The sequence below is a fragment of the Ixodes scapularis genome, unplaced genomic scaffold, assembly GCF_016920785.2.
Source record: "Ixodes scapularis isolate PalLabHiFi unplaced genomic scaffold, ASM1692078v2 PGA_scaffold1__304_contigs__length_218370807, whole genome shotgun sequence".
Lineage (NCBI taxonomy): Eukaryota > Metazoa > Arthropoda > Arachnida > Ixodida > Ixodidae > Ixodes > Ixodes scapularis.
In genome coordinates this window covers 200,962,138-200,981,139 of record NW_024609846.1, presented here as the reverse complement: position 1 = coordinate 200,981,139, position 19,002 = coordinate 200,962,138, and the positions used below count along the sequence as shown (strand labels likewise).

Sequence of the window (19,002 nt, the reverse complement as noted above, 5' to 3'; positions counted from 1 at the left end):
AAAGCAGATGTAAAGCCTCAACGCTCTTTCTTTTTTTTTATTCAATGAGTGGTGTTGGCCGAATTCAACTCGGACATAAACATGTTTTGGCGCGGATGCGCAGTATACAGACGAAGGCCAGCAGCGAAAGGAAGGACGCTCGAAACGTTGTTTTCAAGCAAACTCCACGAAGCACGCCAAGCGTGGACAATGAAGCGTACAAACGGAGTCCTTCTAAGACGAGGACGATTGTCGAGTCGATAAGGGCCGTTTCCGGTGAGGAAAAAAAATGGAGCCGGGCGAGGAGCGACAAGTGCTTCGCATTAGCGAAAACAGCTCCGCCTGATTCTACAAAGCCGGCGGGCGACGCTACTTTAGCACTTAGCAGAACACCTGAGAGTTCGGCTTGTGCGAGATTGTTGCTCCTGGACGCCGGAATGTCTACGAAGCCTAGTTTGCTATATCCTCCTTTCTCACAACCAACGAGGTAGAGGTGCCTAGAACGATGAACCGAGATTCTGGTCTACACACGAAAGTCACCCCAGGGGCGGTGTCATTGTACGCAAAAGTGACTACTCGTAACGTGACCAAACCAATGGACAGATTGCGGCGCCCAGGCAGTGGCTGGCCCCATCTGGGGAGCATTGGCCGGAGCTTGTCGGCTGCGTTGTTCATTATTGTTGGTCTGAGCGAGTTGATTTCAGACGCAGGAGCCGTCATATGGTGCCGGTGGAACGTCTTCAGAGTTCAGCGTGGTCTCTTACGTAGGTGTCTGGTGCGCATATTGCTGACAATTGACGAGGACATTGCCAGGAGAGGGAGAATCGGCCCTGTGTAGCTCGGACCTCGGATTGATTCAGATATCACTAGGATAATTTTTAACGCGACGTTTTTTGTGCTATCGGTGACCATCGGAATCTTTGGGTTCTGCAGTAAAGCGTGGGTGGTGTATGTGAATACACAGTTTAGCTACGGAAATTACATCGTTGTGCTTGGCAGTGTGCAATCGTCGTGCCGCTTTGTTCAAATAACCGAAGGCTCACTTCGGTTTTGCGGCACACCGAGGAGCTGCCTTAAAGCTAGCTCCCGTGGCGTGTTGCTTCCTAAATTGCTCTGGCGTAGACGAGCAGATTCACAGAGGAGCACAAGTGTTGCAGTTGGTATTGAATCTGCTGGTCTTCCGCCCGTTTCGTCGACACAAACGTTTTATCAACACTCGTTACTCGCATTGCAAGATGTAGGAACATTTCATCGCACGTGTATCAATGGGCGCGTATTTTCGCGCCTCTGCAGCGTCTCATTACCAGAAAGGTGGTCCTACATCCATTTAAGGTGCAACCCCACGCTTGGTTAGTGTGATTCTGAACCAATAGATGGCGGTGGGATCGCCTTCCAGGCCTGTACATCAAGGCGAGAAATCGTGTGTGGTGGCGCTTCGATACAGTGGGGTATATTTCTATGTCCTGAATTTGACATCCCTGGTCCCTGGCTTGTTCTTCTCTGCACGAGCTTTCTTTGGAGCGCGCACGGCCGCGCCAGTTCTTGTGCAAGGGGGCCAATTACCTACGCTCCGAGCTCACGTCTCCAGCAAATGTGGGAAGAAAAAAACGCGAAAATCATCCTGAGCCAAATGACGAGACACATGCATAACAAAACCACCGACGCGTTGAAAAATATAAAATTTCCCGCACGCCGCTATTGGATATTTCAGAGGCCAATTACACATTTTTCAATGTGATCAGATATATATTGTCACGAATGAAGGTGACGAGAGGACGAGCAGTGAACTGAAAAATAAAGGTTTTATCGGCGAACTTGTGCCAAACAAAAAAAGTAAAGAAAGAGCGTCGAGGCCGGCAGCAGAAACATGGCGGCGATTCGGCAGCGTAACAGAGAGCGAGAGCGAGACTGACTCGACAATTTCGCGGGCAGCTGCTTATCTACGGTGCGTGACTATCTCGAAAGTTCGGCAAATAAAGTTCGATCGTCACGTGCTCGGGGCCAGGATGAACTGGCATTTTCGAGGACAAGAAATCAGGGCGAAAGTTAAGTCTGGTGCAAGAATGAACGCGAATCTTTTAGAAGTCCGTGACCAAGCGTTGCTTTCTCGGCTCTGCGGGCGGCAACGAGACGGGCCGGCCCTTTTGTCGTGCATGTGTTTGGCTCTTCGTGGATTTCCAGGAAAACGTGATGACGTGATAGACATGCGTTTCCAAAATTCTAGCTTGAGAAATTAACTACCTAAAATATCAAAACAAATTAACTATTTTTTGGGCGGTCAGGTGTCTCATTTAGGTAGCTGGGTGTTTTGACCAAAACCACGAGGCTGGAAAACAAAAAATGACACTCAGGTTTCGATGTTGAGTTTGGTAAACCCAAAGCAGGACTGGTTTGGGAGTCATAATAAAAAAAAAAAATGCCGAGGTTAATAATTCACTCACAGCAATAAATTATAATAATTAATTTTAATACGAATCCAGTGATAAATGCATGACTGGCCAGGCAAAGATTCTGGATCTGTGGATAGATTTTACACATAGTTTAAGCAATGTACAGTCTGTCACAAAAAATAATTACAGGATTTTTTTTTTATTGCAAGACTAAACTAGGCATCGCCAAACGCTCATTCTCCGCCCAAAGGTAGCGCTAGAGGTCACAACCAGATGTCGAATCTTTAGCCCGATCCGATACCTTATTCAAAAGTTATATAAGTGATTTTCTGAAAAGTTCAATGGGAAAATAACGGCCGACGTAGTTTTCGAATGCATTGGGCTCTATGGCACCAGAAACCGAAAACGGGCAAAAACGGGCTCCATTTTCCCATTGAAATTTTCAGAAAATTACATAACTTTTGAATAAGGTGTCCGTTCGGGATAAAACTTTGGCATCTGGTTGTGACCTAGTGCTGCCTTTGGGCGGAGAATGAGCGTTAGGCGATGCATAGCTAATTTTTGCGGTGAAAAAAAACTAAATTTTTTGTGACATCCTGTACCAGTCTTCATTTGGTGATTTACGCGCGCAAGTAGTGGTGTGCATATATAAAAAAAGCTGCAAACAGGTAGAGTATGACGTTGCATAAAATGCAGTGTAAGCCCGCACATCGTACGCTGATTAAGACTGAAACAGCGCTACATTTTACGCTAGCGTTGAGCGTATCGAAAGTTAAGCGTGCATCAAAAGCTAAAGTTTGCACGCATATACTGCTCAGGCAGTAATGTTTGAATGTTCATAGTACTTTATTACCCTAAGATTTGGTGTAAGTTGTCTCCTGATTGCTTACAACAAAAAGAAGGAAACATTCTAACTCTGGGTTGGTAGAAAAACTCCACCTGCTGACGGCCACCAATCATCTCGGCGCCGATTGTGAGTATTCACGCATGCCAATGGTCACGTGCTTAGAACGAGTTTTTCCCACGTGATTTTATACAATCGCAATTGTTTTTGACAAACAACAATGTTTACTTAGGCCAGCGGTCACATGTGAAGCTTATAAAATATATTGTATTGATTGTGGCACCCGTGTCCAGTTGCATAGTTTTTTTTTTTTTTTTACAATCCGCGAATTAGAATGCTCCTGGGTTACCTTGGTATCTAATGCATGTAGCACACAAAAAAGGACGAAATGAATCGTAGTAGGAAACGGGAACAACAATGATAAACAAGCGTCCGTGTAATCACGCAAAAACTGAGGGCCTTGCACATATGCAGAAGGTAGCTTTGTTTCACTAAATACTTTACCAGTAGAGTATTTGATTTTTTTGTGTGAGCGAAGCGGAACATTAAAGTGCGAGCATACTGCCCTGAACTACACTTCCAGTGAGCAAGCGCGCCATCAAATGCATCGAGCTTGCTTTTATAGCCTTTTTGGTGCGCTCAAACCTTTGAAAAGACAATTATAATCAATTCTATTATTTCAATTATTTTTATTAAGTGCGTTTATGTGTAGGTTTTTGTTGTTGTCGTTGTTATTTTTTTTTGTCTCTTGCGTTTACTTGCCATTTTCCTGGTTATGTAATATTTTCCAGTAGTCCGACAACTATAGTCTGTTTCATAAGTAGGAATCAAAGATGTAGAAAAAAAAAAAAAAGAACGCGAATACGCGAACACACATTAAAGTGCAATGTAACGGGGCATTCAGAATTAGTCGTTAGTTTTTTAGAGAGCAGGAGTTTCGTAGGGCGACATTGTTACCCGTTGAAGATTATACAAAGTGCTGTACAACCGTCAGCTCGGTGTTTTTAACGTGCATTACGCAGTATATGTGGCACACGATCGCACGACGGTAGGATGCAGATGGGCGACTGAGCCCAGGGTCCCTGCCAAAGCCCCTTGGTAAAAGCGTTTTTTACAAGTACCGCCAACCATTGTTGTGGAAACGCGCAAGACACGTGCCACGAGTGGGTGCTCCACCGCCATTCTTTTTCAAGGGCCAGTCATTTTAGTGCTGCGCCGCCATTTGCCTCCAAGGGCGGCTCGAGAGACGGGCCTCGTGCACTGGCACGTTTAAGGTTACATGAGACCAGCGCAAACGGCATCGAGGGGATTTAGTCCCTACAGGTTTTGCAGCGTGAGCTCTGTGCCCTGAAAGGAGCTCGCGCTCGAGCATTTCTTTACGTGCTCTGGTCTGCGGTGCCACAACACACTCGGTCAACGATCCCCCACCGCACTTGGTTTAGCTAAAGCCCTTTCATGTTTCAAAAGTAGCGCAGGCTCCGTCGATGCACGAGGCACGTGCAATGTGCAGCTCTTGGGAAGATCACGGCGGCACAGCGCAGCACTGAAACACTGTAGCACTGAGCTAGATTTCAGACGCCATGAATTTCCCAGAAGTGGCGCGCGGCACGTGCCTCGAGCATTTCCACAACAATGAATGGCGCCACTTTTTCCAGGATGGAGGGGCTTTAGGTTTAGCCTGTGAGGTACACCAAATGAGCTACGTTTAGAGTATCGGCACTTGTCCTCCCGATATTGCTGTGGGCGCCGCCATCTTGTTGGTTAGTAACAAATCAAACGCAACTGCTGATCGTCATGATTGAAAAGTGCGACTTCCTCAGCATTCGGTGTCAGGTAGCTCACGTAATATTGCTTTGCTTTTTCTCGAACTGTTTAAACATTTGTGGAGGACGGAAAAGCGTTTCCTGTGATTTCAGATATAGTTTCAGATAACTGACCACCATCATTTTAAGCACCAAGATGTGTATGAAGCGTAGCTTATTGAGTGGCTCTAGTTTATCCCGACCGTATAGGCACAGAAAGAGAACGAACAGCTTAACCTCGCGCTCTTTGCGATGCTTTAGTGGCTTCATCAGCCCGTAGCGTTTGCTGCGCTATCTCACAAGCCAAACCAACAAAAAATTGCTTAACACGCCCTAATAAAAAAAAAATGCGGGTTTATTTTGACTAACTGGAGATCTTTTGACGTGCAACCGAAATCTCAGATTGGCCTCCGTCGGATTGTGGGCACCTCGGCCGATATTTAAATCCGAAAAATATAGATTCATGGGCCAGCGCGTTAGCTCAGAGACACCGAGACGATTTAATGTTTTGTGTTTTGTTTTAATATCATTGCTACTTAAGAGCCACCGAGGTGGTTTTTGAAACAAAATATAGTCGAACCATTCCGACAATCATAGTTTGATTGCGAAAATGATTTTGCAAGTGATAAAACATTAAAATGTTTTCGCATACGTGGCGGAATCTGAAATGGCAGAATGCATTTCATGGCGCCCACTTCATTTGGATTGCGACCGGCATGTGAACCGACGCACAGTAGAACGCGCGAAAAAGAGCCGTGGTGCACCCGCAGTCTCGCGCTTGATGTTCTGACATCGCTGGCTCGCTCACTGCGAGCATCCAGGCATCTGACACCCTGACATCTGGCGCTTTTTCTGTCTTTCCCGTGGCGTTCCAAGCGGCACACGACGAAAAACGCACATCAAGCTCTTCTTGAACACGTGTCGCCATCTGTATTTTATAGTAAGAAACTACAATTCGCCGTAACTGAATGGGAAAAGTTTCAGGTCTTATAACATTATTAACGTGTAATATATCAATATGGAAGTTCTGGAAATTGTAATATCGAAGGATGCTTCATAATTTAATGTCTCGTTATTTCGATTAGTTGACGTGATTCCGTTTTTACAGCGCCATAAAAAAATACAATTTTAAACTTTATTTTTTATTTTAATATATACATCATCTGTACAGTTCGTTGCTTACTTTTTTACTTTACTACATCCAACCGAACGCTCACGTAAAATATCGTGGACAATGGGACGTTATAACTAGAGAAATAAATTGTTCAATATTAGAGACTGTGGTCTATTAAAAGCTAAATAATTAACTAACCACTAAAAACAATCGTAATATCGAGACATTAAAGTATCGTTGAAAAGCAGCTCTTTAATTTGACATTAACTTTATAAATGTAAGATACATAGAAAAAAAGTATTAAGCTATCAAAAAAGCATGAAAACGTCATGCACGGTGGGGTTGCAACTTAAGTTCTTTTCATCTACATCAGTCATCAAGACACCGAAGGAGAGGACTTATTCATACAGAATGCCACTAAAGCAATGCAGCTTCTTTACTGGTCAGGATAAACTCTCTTCTGTCAGTTTTCTTATTTTGTCACGGGAGCTTGGTCTAGTCCTTTCTTTTATAAATGTGTACTATTATGGAAAGTTCCAGGTCGTGCTCGGCTGTCGTAGTGTGTTCTGGTAAAGGTGCAGGGTACTTTATTCTTACCCCTTCGCTTTGTGGGCATCCTGTTGGCTCCTCAGCCGAGTTGCCCGACAACGAGACACGAGTGGCGGACTGCCGCATGTCTTACACCCTCGGGGAGCCGTGAACCAAGTCCAATTTTGAGCCCGGCAGAAATAAAACGCAAGACCGGGCAAGTCTTACAAGAGCGAACCGCACAAATAAACCACGAAGAACCTAAGATCAGAGCCAGTCGCCGATACCAGGAAGAACCACCGGAATTCGGTCTCCTGCCAGACAAAACCGAAGCGGACTAAGCCAAGGATGACAAACGTGTTGCAGCAGACCGCGTCCGCTCACACTGTTGTTTGCATGCCCGTCGCACGGTCTATTACAATGTTTTGCATCCTCAGGGGTTTTCTATTTTCGTCGTAACACACCATTACTCCAGATTTGTCACTACTAACACTGATGCTTAAGGTGTTCGCTTTCTCTCCACTAATTTCAACTAGTTCCAGTAAAGTATTCTGGTTATCTGCCATAAGGATAATGTCGTCCGCATACATCAGTCCTGGTCAACGTTACTAGAACCACTCAGTTGGGAAACTGCCATTGAGACTACTCTGAAAAAGTGGCCCCGATCTGTCCTCCCGAACCGAGTTAATGGCGACCACAACGCCACCATTTCTCCCGCAGCGGCCACTCGAGGAACTGCACGTTACTTCTATTTTGGCTTTAATCGGCCATTTTGGCACCGAAACAGATACAGCGGAAGAAGTTACAGGGGTGCCACCCCCGTCTCCCCAGCGGACGCGCCCCGAATTACTACCGAAGGTAAAATGCACCTAGGTCGGGACGCGACACCTGAGAGCACCGTTGAGGCATGGTTGCATAAAAACCATATTAATTGTTCCGCAAAACCTTGAGAACTAAAGATTATAAAAACATCATGCGCCCTTCATTTTGTACTAAACTCCAATAAATTTCATACAAAAAGAGTCATTTTTGTTTGGTTTTACGCAAAAACATGCTCTCTTAAAGCTCACGGTGACCACAGTACAGACAAATGATAAAGAGTGGCGCTGTTCTCGTATTTAGCTCGGTCTTGGTGGACGCCAGCGGCCCAGGTTTCGACGGCGAGTTTCCCAGCTGAGTGTTTTAGTAACGTTGGTCCTGGTGTTACCTGTACTACGTTTCTACGTACTTTCATATAACTCACATCAAAACCTAAGTTGCTCTGTTCTAATTTATTTCTCATTTTACTGAGATATATCATGAAGCTCAAGGCACTAGAACTATAATAGATATCGCCGCTACGCGGCAAAACGTGAACTTTCCCGACGAAGGCTATAGCAATTCGGCGCCAGAAACGGCCGCAAGGGAGTGGCGGTTACCCAGAACAGAATGGTAGGTTCACATTTCGGCTGCGAACACTAAACGCTAGAAACGAAGTAATATAAATTCTCAATATAATTTTTTGTTGGAGAAAACTTTCGTGGTCTCGTTGACGCTGCAACCTTTGTATGCAATGGGACGTTGACCTCGGTCAACGTCCCATTGCATACAAAGGCTGCAGCGTCAACGAGACCACGTTTTTAAAACCAAGATGGACCTCGGTCATTTCCGTCAAGGGTATTCATCGAGAATTTTATCGTTTGCGAGAACAGTTCGAGTGGCACAACACTCGTATCCAATACAGAAGCTAAATGCAACTAACGTGCTCAGAAAAAAAGTAAAAAAAAATGTTTTGACACTGGGAATGTTGCGACAACTTTGCAAGGTGGCGCAAGATAGCACGAAATACAGAACGTTTCTCCACAATTCATTTATTAATCCAGCCATTCATACACTCAGCTTCCTTGCGAGCGTTCGAGGGCGAGAGTTTAATATATAGTCCGCTTTTAGTTGCCCAAATTTCATGCCCAAAATTATAATTTAGCCTTCATGATTTCGCGTGCTAGCTGTCTTTTGATCCCATAATTGAGATGCCGTCAGCGAAATTCTGGCTAAAATCGTTTCATGGTCCCTTTAACTCGTTTGTTTCTAGTATTTGCACTTCCTGGTTAACCTAAACCTTTTCCACACTTTCTTTTTTAGGTAGGCAATCTTAGTTGACTTTTCTTCTATTTCAGCCCGTGCTTCGTCATACTGCTTCCACGTGTGCTGAACATACAATTACATGTTGTCGACAGTCTCCTTGACCGCCATTAAGGTGTCTACTTTGTTCCTTATTTCTAGAATTCCTGATAACTTTTTATATTCATTCTCTAAGATCATTTGCAAAGATAGCTTCTTGTTCGTTCTTATGCCTTGCAAAACCTTTACTTCCACGGGCTTTTGATGATTGATGAAAAAATACTGCGCCGACTTTACATAACAAGATGAACAATTTAATAAAACGTTTTGTCTCCCATACGGGAAACATCATCAGCGAAACCTTCAAGCAGGAATGAGCGAAAAAACTTCAACAGTCCTATTTAAGCAAGTCCGCGTACACATCGGGGAGGGGGCCGCGGTTGGAGTTGCAAGCCGATGAGACACTTTGGATTAACCATGACTCGACAAACCTGTGTGGACCCCACCTTTCTTCACGCGCCAGAGTGTACGCATTCTCAAAGTCGAAACTGTGACCCGTATTCCGACAATGGTCTACGAGTTCCATCTTCTCGTAGACCAGCAATGGTCTACTAGATCAACAATGGTCGCTCGTTCCTGCTCGACGGTTTCGCTGATGATGTTTCCCGTATGGGAGACGAAACGTTTGATTAAATTGTTTATCTTGTTCTGTAAAGTCGGCGCAGTTTTTTTTATCATTATGATTCCCGGCTTTTGGAATATTTTTGCTTTCGATGATCGGCACGTTTTTCATACCCCTGTTTTCTTTGACGCCTCTTCCTTTTTCTTGTAAGCAGTTTTGGTTACATCCGAGCAAGAAGTTCTGTGATAATTATATTTCAACTGAGCACGTTAAGTACGTATTATTATTAGGGAGCGACTGATTGGGGAACAGGCACACATCAGGCTGAGACATTTGTGGCGGGTGCAGTTGGCACCGGCCACAATAGTGCACAACAATTGACCAGCAACAGCAGCGGCGACGATTGGGAGAAAACAAAACTTGTTGGACACTTAAGCTTCGCCTTCAACTGGAGTGCAATAGCTTCATCGGGTCCCGTTCGTAAAGCCTTTTCATATCAACCCGCGCTCTTTCCCAAGGCTTGCAATCGTGCGTGTGCGCAGTCTCGTCGGGTGCGTCACGTGTCATGTGACGTCACACGAGAGCGTTGCAGGTTGTTTCAAATTCGCACGCGAGGTCATGTGGCGTGAATGTGACACGCGTGACGTCATGACCCTACCGACACGCTAAATGTAGCGAAATATTTTCCTGCGAAATATAGCGAAATATTTTCCGCCGAAATTTAGCGGAACATTTTCCCGCCAAATTCAACGGAACATTTTCCAACCACATGAAGCGGAAAAGTTTTTCTGCAAATAAAGCGTAAAAATTTGCCGCCACATTTAGTGGGAAAATTTAACCCTCGTCACGTAGCTCGTGATGTCACATGGACGTCACCAGGTGCATGGCGGAATTTCCGGTCCCACCGACGCCGACGCCGGATTTTCTGCAACACAAGCTCCTAAACGCTATCGCGTTAAAAATTTATCGCCAATTGCCCCGCAATTGTGTTGCTACGTGAAACGTCCCTGGTTTAGCGCTCCAGGCCTTTTCTCTCGAGCCGTGCCAACAACACCTTGTAGATAAAGAAAGCCGTAGTGTTGAATGAGATGTCGTCATAAGTGAAGGCCAACGCTGGTCACAGATTGGACGCGACAATTGCGTCAACGTTTGGCTCAAACTTGACTCGAACCCTAGCTCTGACGCAGTACTCGTTTTCAATCAGTGTCCAGCATCGGTCTCTGCTAGTGAAGCGCAATTGTCAGCACTAGGGCTTTGACTTCTGGTCGGTGTTGGCAGTGCCTCAAGGTATCGCCACCACTTCTCGTCACCCCATTGTAAGTCATTGACGGACTGACTTTCCAAGTCGGGTCCGCCTCTGTTCACAAACTATGTCGATGTAAGGTATCCGACATTCGCTATAATTTGTGTATGGCGAATGTCGGGTATCCGTCGGGTAGCGAGTAAACTAAATTTATATGTAGGTCACGTGACATCAATTTTCCCGCTAAATCTAGCGGAGAAACTGAGTTTGCGTATAGGTCAATGTCACGTGGCGTTCCATTTTTCCGCTAAAAGTTTTCCGGGGAAGCTGATATTGTGTATATATCATGTGATACGAAGACGTGTGACGTAATTTTCCCCGCTAAACGTAGCGGGAAAATTCGCGGTTACGATTTTTGAGGCTTCACTTTATCTGAAAATTCATTCTACAAACGTTTCACCTTAAAATAAATTATTCGAAAACAAAATGCCGTGTACTCGTCGTACTAACCTGTAGATTTTGAAGTTAGTAGTTAATGCGCTGTCGGTGTCTCGATCGGCACCTCCTCTGTGCCAATGTGATGAATCTCGCCGAGCGCCGCCTTTTTATCCGGCTTGAGATGACGTGTTCCAGGCTACGTGTTGTGGGCTGGCGGCTGTCCGAACGCGAAGATGACGATGATGACGATATCCGCCAGGCGTTGAAAGCAGGAATCCACTTGATCAGCAACTGCAGATAATAAAGTCAGTAGTTAATGCGCTGTCAGTGTCTCGATCGTCGCGCCACTGTGCAAGTCTCTCTCTCTCTCTCTACGGAAAATATGGCTTACCGTGAATTTAATTAATAAGTATTTAGTCAATTACCTAGCTGATGATCTCTTTCATTGTTCTTCCTATGTTGCCTTCAATTTATACATGTAACATTTTCAGCACGCTCCAATTGATCGAACCAGGATTGCAGAGCGCGATGCGTAATGAAGAGTTTCAATTCATTCGTTGAATGGGAACGTATGCGTGAAAGTTGAGCTCCAGTTCCTACAACTTTTAAATTTGTTAGATATTATGTAACGCTTGGTTTTTATTTGTTTGAATTGCTCACTGAAGAAGTTTCCTGCTGTGAAGGAGTCTTTGTTTTCCCGCTTCATTGAATTTATGCACTGAAAAAGATGAGAAAAAACTTAGCCGTGGGTCAGCGCTGGATTTGTGTATTTCGTCTACTTGTCCTTGTGTATCTTTTGCGATGTTTTTTTCCTGATACCTAGTATGCACCGACTAGCCCTACTTTACACTGTACAGGTGAGCTAATTGGAGCTTGTTTCCTAATTTTAAAGTAAGAAAAAGACGGTAACTACATTCGTGTTAGTTTTGTCTTCATCTACGGGCAACCATCATAGCTATTACACTAGGGACTTCTCGCAAAGAGTAAGCAGCGGATTTCGGTCCGTGCGAGCGCGAGCTCAGTCTGCACTCAAAATGATGGCACGAGCTTCCCCTAGCAGCGCAACACTATCGAGCGCTCATCCGTACGACCTACTAAAAGGTTTCAATTAACCTGACCAGTAAGCGGAGTTGCACCACTGCATCGTGCGACAAAGCAGGAAAACAATAATTAACGCTGACTTCCATATTTCCCCAATAGGCCTCTTCTTAAATTACCCCAGCATCAATGAGAATGCAGAAAATGTATGTTTACGCGCCGCGCACGCTTCCCTTCTCTGTATACAAGATTCGAAATAAATATCCAGAATTAGGCGTTGACGAGCGCGCGTGCAAGATGCCATCTGTTTTAGGCTTTTGCTTAGAAGCAGTTACTGCTCCAGACACCACTACGTACAGGGCGTAGACCTACATTTACAATATTCTTTTTAATGCTTGGGTAATTTAGCAATAGGATTCATGTACCTCGCGATCTTTCTGGAATCACTCTCCGGAAAACGAATAAAAATCGGGAGTCACATGTCCCTTCTAAGATTATGCTGTGAGATTTGACTGCACAAAGATACCTGGTGCCCTGCCATTTTGCTTTGTACACCTTACTTTACGAAACGCGAGGCCAGCACAGTAACGCACCAGCCTCCCCGCGTCGTTTCCTCCGCCGATATGTACGCCAAACTAGTATGAGTGCGCCTCGCCAGGGGTAGGAGTGCGCTGCGTAACTTGAGCCGATAAGTGGTATACTACCACTCAAACCGTACCAGCCTCAATGCAAGGCCTCACGTAGTATCCGCACGTTGTTGGTGTTACAATCGGCTCCTATAGTCACGAATGACAATTGATAAGGCGACGAAACTGAAGCAAGCTAATCGTTTAAAAGGGGCGAATTTGCGCACAACACAACATATATTAAGGATAGCGTCGCAGGCGTCGATGGCGGCGAAACAGCGGGTTTGAACACTGGAATCCTTCGGCATGCGGAGTCCTTTATGTACCCGCATGGGTTTCTGGAACATTCGGCGTAGAAGTTTCGGAGCGTAGAACATTCGAAACTTGATCATGCGACCATGCTCTCGAACTTACGAGAACGCAAAGTTGAAAGAATAAATAAAAAAACAATCCTCTGACTGGAATCAGACCGAGACTGGAATCTGACTGGAATCAGACCGAGACCTTCCGTGCGACAGTCAAGCGCGGTAACCATTCGGCAAAGCACGCGCTCGCTCGGCGACGCGCGTGGCAATATTAGGAATCCTATGATGACGAGGTCGTATGGTTCTAAAGTTTGTTAAGCCGCGGTGCGGTGGTCCACAAGAGAATGGTAACTTTAGTGGGGTTAACGCTGTGGCTAATGCGAGAAACCCCTGAGGAATAGAAAGCATTTGTGTAAATAGTAAAACGTTATATCTGCCATGTGCTATAAATTTCACGCTATAAAACTTCTCAACATAGTAAAGTTTTCGTCTTTTTGTTTTACTAACATGAACCAAAATTCAAGGTTTACCGAAGGTACTTCGTGGAACCGAATGCAAAGAAATACGTTGGCCCTAGGAATAAAAGGTATGTCCTCCTGAGATTCTCATTCTTAAAACATATATCATGTTCGTGAAGTCATTACATCCCGCTGGTGTTTCTGTTTGTTCTTGCCGGAAAATACAAATTCAGTGGTGCGAAATATACTCTGTAAAAGGTATCAGCTCAGCAGCAAGGAATCACAATCGCCGCGGATGTGACATTAGTGCAAGCCACTTATACCATTGTAATATTCCCGTCTATAATTCTTCCAGGACAATATTATAATCTGTCCTCGGCTGAAATATTTATTTGCAAGGTTTCGCTGATACTTTTGGAGCAATGGGCTTTGCAGGTGGCGGAAATAAACATTTCAGGCCACCAGTAAAGCCCATAGATACGCTAGGAAAGAAGGCTCGAAAACGTTCGCCGCGATGTACACAAAAGATGAGGTCAACGCGGAGTTGCACTCCCCCGTATACGGAATTACAAACGCGAAAGATGGTACAACTAAGATGGCCAATAGCAAAATGGAAACAAATCTTTTTTTGCGTTCTTGTTTTCTTTTTGCTCTTTTTACCGCTTAAGGTGCCATTACACAAACGTAATAAATGATTCAGTTTTGTAACGCGTCACGCCGCTTCATGTCTACAAAAAATATAGACGAAAACGAAAGCCGCCATAAGAAAAAACAAATATAAACAAATCCAACGAATAAGTTTCCTTGCTGAGTAGACAGACGCGGATAAGAGGGCAGATGTCTTTATGCCTCTTGGTAGACCGCGCGTTTAACTTTTCTTTTCTATATTTTACTTATGAATGCGTGAAACATAGATGGCAAATAAAATAAAACGGATGCATTTACCTTCGGTTGCCGTCGAGAGAAGGTAATGGGGAAAAATCACGCTAAGACGTAAAATATGCAAATACCATACACGTCCGGTTCTTGACAAGAAAACCTCTATAATACGTTGCTGAGGATGAATAATACCTGCCCATTTCAGTTCGAAATCGATCAAAGCAGTGAAATAATAATACGCTTTAGCAAACTGGCGATTCGATGAAGATATACTGCTGGTACGGTCCTTGGGCGGCGTTGTAGCTACTGCTCATGCGCGCCACTGCCGGCAACGATTGAAGCTACAAACCCTAGTCTAGTGTATCGAATAGCAGAAGTGTTCGTTTTCGCCTACGTAATCAGGTAAAACAAATACGAATAGTGGGTGCGTGCCCCCACGAGCTACACAATATAAAATAAACAACATCTGACCTTAACAATCAGCGCCTCGGTCGGAATGTTTGGATGAAGTGGTTCTCTTTTCTTGGTGAGAGAAATTTACTGGGTTATCTTGTTAGCCATTTTACCGGCCATGCCAGCCGTATGCCAAAGGCACGGTCTGCGGCTTGCGAACCGTGCCCAGTGGAGGGATCGGTGGCGGAGTGGTCTAGCGCACACCAGCTCGGAGCACATGGAGCGAAAGCTCGCTTTGCTGCAAAACCCAGGATCCTGGGCTCAATCCCCACCCCTGCCCGTTTCGATCCGGATGAGTATCGTACCGGCGTGCGGTTGTGTATCACTGCTCCGTGATTCACGTCGAATACCCCAGGCTAGCGGTTGTAATGCACTTGCTAAATTTGTCAATAACAGCAGGGACACTCGCCGCCCATGGGGCAGATCAAGTTCTAGGCTGTATAAACATACACATAACCCCTGACCGCTCCCCATATCGTACCAGATACTAAGACCGTGTTCTCGCGGGAATCACGAAAACAGGCAACATGCATGGACGTCGAAATAGGAGAAAAACATCGATTCTACCGATTCGCAGGTGGGTCTGGCTCATGTGAACTTATGTCTCCCAACCAAAGCTATTTTTCGGTACATAAAATAGTATGCACCGTTCGAGGAAAAAAAACTTGTCGTCTACGAAAGAGGACTGCGCAGCGGTGTATTTTTTTGGCTTGGTGCTTTGAGTAGGCGCCTAGAGCGAGTGTTGTCGCTTGGTTGAGAACGTCATATTTTTGTTTTCTTCGTGTAAGGTTTGCGGATTCCTACTAGCGTTTTGAAAGAGTACTGCCGAGGTTAGCAACTTCGTTCATCGCTGCAGGTTCGAACTTCGTACGTACTTTAGCATCAAATGACTGCTGTGACGGCTTGAAGCTGAGCTAGTTGGTTCATGCTTGTTAAAGTGCCAGCTGAACGTTTTAAGGACATACACACAGAGACAAAGAAAGACCAGCGGTCTGTCTGCCTCTTTTGTTCGTCGCTGTATGTGTGTCCTTAAAACGTTCAGTTGGCACTTTAACCAGCATTAACAAACAAATGACTGCTGCTCGTCAACTGAAAACAATGAGCCGCCGAAGAACGACCGCTTTTAAGAAGTGTTAATGGTACTTTCTGCAGTCAGAAAGCAGACATATCTTCCGTAAAGCGTTGCCTGCAGAGGATGGAGCTATGAGACGTCGGGTATCAGACGAAGGACATGCCGTATTGTTTGCCGTAGTGTTTTTTGTTTCGAAATGATTTAGCTTTACCAACGCGCTAACCTTATAATTCACATAGGTCTAAACCATATGCTTTGTCGAAACTACGTCTCCCCTTAAAAACTATTCGCGGAGACGGTTTCTAAAAAATGAAGAACCTAAAACCTGATTCACATGGTGTGATTTTACTTGCGATTTCGCAGTTAGGACAATGCTCATGCGGCGAAACACAAATTCCCAGCTGCGGTTCCCGACGTCGCAGCAGAAAATTTAGAAGCAAAATCGCACCATGTGAAGCGGGCTTGAGAATGCTAGGAATTATATGTTTTTCCTTATCACTTGTTCTGTAAACATCGATAGGTTAAGGCTTTCATAAAAGCTCTGGATGGGTTTCTTCGACTCCTCCTACTCTTCGCAAAAAGCACACACTCAAAATTATTTTTCCTTAGCGTTGCCGTAAGAATAAATGAACAGCTTTTCAGCCTGTGCGAGATATATGCGAGCCTGTGTGGCTTGCATGCCCGCAAAGTTCCTCGGCTGAATTCATAAACGCCTACTCGACCCGTAACTCCGCTAAAACACCACCTCAGGACAGTTTTGCACTTAATAGTTGAAATTCGACTCGAACCTCCACTCGGCGGAAGAGATTTTTAAGAAATTTCTACAAACTGTAAAGTTAGCTTCGGAGCTACCTCGATTTTCCTCGAAATTCGAGTTGGTTTTTAGATGTCATGGCGGCCGAAACATCATTCACCGGGTTCGCAGATTTTGTCCTCCGAACCAACGAACTCCTGCACAAAAGCGAAGATGAGAGCCTTCCAGTGTCATGGCTTGGTTTCAGGCACCGGCGGAGCGTGATAAAGGTGTTCAATGACCAGGAAAGTTTTGCTTTCTAGTGCTTTACGAAAGCAAAAGTGTTTCGACTCCTGAAGTCGCTGCCACTGGAGGAGTGCGAGAACAGTCGTCGTCTGCCAGTCCCTTCAAAGCTCCAGCTCTCGATCGCTCCGCAGTTCTGCAGCGCTGGGCCATTCGGGTACACAGTAACCTGCAAACAGCTGATTGCGTTGCAATCCACAGCGTGCCGGTTCACTGGGCGATTGTCGCGGCTCATCGCCAGCATCTTGTGCCACTGTCTTGTCAAGCTCCCGCGGATTGTGGCATACTTGAACCTTGTGGCGTGAGACTTTCATTAACTCAACTCAGGGTGTAAAATTTCGTGGTCAGCGCTGTATGAGTGAAAAGTGCCAAAGAGGTGAATTTGCATTTATGCTAAAGGCCCATTCACATAGAAGCATTTGACCGTCAACCTAGTTCGGGCAAGATAGACGGACGTACCAGCCAAGTTAATAAACGTTTTCGTTTTCAATCCATGTTATGAGAGCTTCCGCCGAGTTGCGATGGCAAGCCACCAGGGCATTCGTGCTTGTGGCATGGCAAGCAATTCCACGAGTAGCTCCATAAACGAAATACAATGCACGAATTTTCTGGTGACTCGCGGTTCTATCAAAACGTAATTATAAGAAAACGTAGTCAAGTGCTACTGTGCGAAAATGCATTATCGTTTTAACATGAAATGTTTGCGTCAAGTTGCTGAGCCTTTCGCGAAACCTGATAAGTGAAGCCTCAGCAGCGTGGCAGCGAAGCTCGATGCTGATGGGTTAACGGGGGTTCACGTGACCAGAGGGGTAGGCCAGGAGAAGTGAAGGAGGCAAGTAGGAGCTCGACCGCCTGTGCGCAGTAAGGGAGAGGAGTATAATCGTATAATTCACAAAGGTGGTTCATAAAGTAATTGAAAGAGCTATAGACCTATATCTGCTTTCAAATTTCTCTAAAATACCGGAACGTGTCATATAAAAACGTCCGGTTGAGTGTTGTGATAAACATAACATATTGACAAATCACCAGTGTGGGTCTTGAAAAGGTAGATGAACTGAAATGGGGGGCACTGCTAAATATATGAAATCAGACATTGTACAACATTGTTTTACCCTGGGAGTAATTTTAGAGTTTTGAAATGCCTTTAACTCCCTAACAAATAACATTCTACACCGCAAACTACCTCTATGGGGAATAAGAGGTACTGCATTAAGCTTGATCCGATGCCGTATACTGTATATTGAGAACTTCACGTTCTCAATATACAGTACTTATTAATGTGCGCTCCTCACTAGCAGAAATTCAGTATGGCATACCTTGGGAAACAATTGTGTGGCCGTTACTCTTTTTTATATACATTATTGACATTGCAAATACCCCACAAACACCTGATGTAATTCTAATATAAAAGAGCGGGTGTACTTTGTGTCGGAGCAGATGGAAACAATTTGAAAATATTGTGCGGAAGTTTTTTTGTTTTTTTTTCTCGCTCGGTGCGGTTCGGTTTGTTGTTCTGGCTTGTTTTTGTTGTGTGAGGTGTTATTGCCTTTTTATGTCCATGCAGTGAATCAGGTTCAGGTCTGCTTTCAGCCTTGCTAAGCACTGAGTGTCCGTAGGGGGTGCTCTTGACCGCAATATCGGCAATAAAGAGTACATTGATGATCCTCTGTAAGGTCGGAGTTCATTGGGCATACTCGGCTGCACTATTTGCAAGTGATGCTGCAGTGCGTCGTGCAAATCTCTGCGTTGTGTCTGATTCTCTGGCAGCCTGGGGAAGGGGTGCTCCTTGCCCAGTAAGGACAGATTCTCATGACAACTTTGTCTACCATTATGCACTTCGGTAGGTGAAGCCCTGAAAAAGGTGATGACCACCGAGTTATTTCTTCCCATTCTGCGTACCAAGAAAAACCCCTCTGACCTGGTATCTGCCCATGGCGAGGTAGGTCAATGAGGGTCTATTGCCGTTGTCAATGCTGCCGTAGTTCATTCCTCGTAGTTCATCCCTCGCCGAAGGGCGGTAAGTGTCGGCTGCTATCAGGTTCGGGACTCCTCTTACTTGGATAAAGGTCTCCAGT

General features: G+C 45.0%; 1 protein-coding gene across 2 annotated transcripts in view; it reads right to left on the bottom strand.

Moving 5' to 3' along the window:
- Positions 1-19,002, bottom strand: part of LOC120838691 (protein ABHD15) — a 368,387-nt gene that overhangs the window by 277,730 nt on the left and 71,655 nt on the right. For both annotated transcript variants that reach the window (XM_042291052.1, XM_042291053.1), the window contains exon 2: positions 11,133-11,351. The gene's annotated coding sequence lies outside the window, so the exon portion shown is untranslated. The remainder of the gene's footprint in view (positions 1-11,132; positions 11,352-19,002) is intronic.